Genomic DNA, 2059 nt, shown 5'->3' on the forward strand with positions numbered 1-2059 from the left:
ACGAAGGGATTATAGTTTCACAGTAAACGAACGAATTTGATTTTGTTATACCACGTGACATTTCCCGTCACATGTATTGCCCTGACACATTACTAGATGTCAATCAAAGATAACGAGTGTGAATTGACGATAAATTAAAAGGGTGTTTTAATTTATCAATTTTGATTAGATTAAAATAATATTTCACGTCATTAGGCATCGTGGTCAGGAACCTAATGGGTCGCACACAAAAAAGAATTGGAAGATTGCAAATTGCCAATTGATTAATTTAACAATCGTTTGATAAATTAATTAGTTGGATGTGTTATTTATATTCCCGAATTAATTGGATTAATTAATTCACGGACCGAGTTTAATTAAATGAATTAATTAAATATTTGAACGGACTGGGTCGAGCCCGTTTGAATTTATATAAATACATGGTTAGGGTTTGAGATCCATATGTTTTTCATTATTCTTGCTGGCACAAGAGGAAAAACTCTGGTATCTGCAATCTTGTTCTCTTTGTGGATTACCGTTGGAAACTGGACAATTGGACAGCTGTGGATGACGAATTAAGATTGCTGGAACGAAAAGAATAACAAAGAAGTTTGCAGATCTGGAAAAGGTACAATCTTATCACAATTTCTATCTAAACACAAAGACGATTTTTTGTGGGAATCGAAAATTATTTTAAATTCTGCTGTGCATGTATAAGTAGATTCCCAACAAATATTAATAGTCATGACATATGAGTTAATTATCACGTATTTCAAATTTCATGTATCGTTAAGATAACACGATATAGACTCATGATTTCCCCCACTACGATCTTTGTGAAATTCACTATGTTGAGAGTAATGTATTACACATTACGATTTCATTTATCTCATTTTCGTTTCGCGTAGTATATACCTTTAGATTTTGGGACTACAGGTCCAAAAACTTCACGTTTTTTCTAGTAAATTAAATTTAGGATTGCGTCCATCTTATTTGGCCAAACATTACTTCGATCGATATATTTCGACAGATTTATTTCGATTCTTCACTATTCATAATATAATGCAGTACATCATGTGTAAAACTGTTGTCGACAACTTTTTAATTTCTTGTTTGATTTTATTTTTTCCCATAATGATATAACTTATTGAGATATCTCAATTTTCAATATATCAGGTACTTGAACCTCTTCCGGAGTTTTATAATTTATTATGTCTACATACTTATCAAGAGTATATGTCTCTTCAATGAGACCATCTTTGCTAATTGTTCAATTTTCGTTTGAGGATTTTTTTTATTAGAATCGACACCATCATACTTCAGATGTGTCATAGATATATCAAATATAATGTTAACAAATTGTCTCCTCTAGGACATCAATTCGTATTGGAGCACTGAAAATTCGTGAGTGAGATATTGTTAATCTCTTTGATCAGTAAATACATCTAAATAAATTATCTTTCGAATTTCTGGTTTAAATGATATTTAGCGATAATTTAGATGATGATGCATTTATATATTATTTTCAACTTCTTAATTCCTCTCATAATGCTGAGAGAATTGTTCAATCAAATTAACAATAATTTTTTCAGCGTAATAATATATCACTCATTTGGAATAAGGGTTAAAACTACCTATTTATTCTCAATATTCTTTACTTTCCATCTCAGTGCATTTTGATGGATCAATTTTACATATATTACATTATCAAAATGATTAGATGGAAAAATTAGGTTCTAACAGTAAGCCAATTATAATATGGAGAACTATGATGTTGGCATGATGCATAACTCTAAACAAAAATAAGAAGTATGTTGCTCTCAATTATATTAATTGGAGGTGTTTAACGAACAACAAACAGTGTTAAATCATTTATCGACATCCCAACTAACACTTATTAGAATGTTGAGATTTATACCCACTAGCATTAATAAGACACGATCCTGATTATATAATCTGAAAAATTATGCTCATGACTTGAGCAATAATTTCTCAAACTTCAGGTTTTGAATATCGTGCAATCATCTAGTATTTATATCAAATTTATTAGATATAAATAATATTTAAATGGTCAATATGG

The sequence above is a fragment of the Olea europaea genome, chromosome 3, assembly GCF_002742605.1.
Source record: "Olea europaea var. sylvestris chromosome 3, O_europaea_v1, whole genome shotgun sequence".
Taxonomy (NCBI): domain Eukaryota; kingdom Viridiplantae; phylum Streptophyta; class Magnoliopsida; order Lamiales; family Oleaceae; genus Olea; species Olea europaea.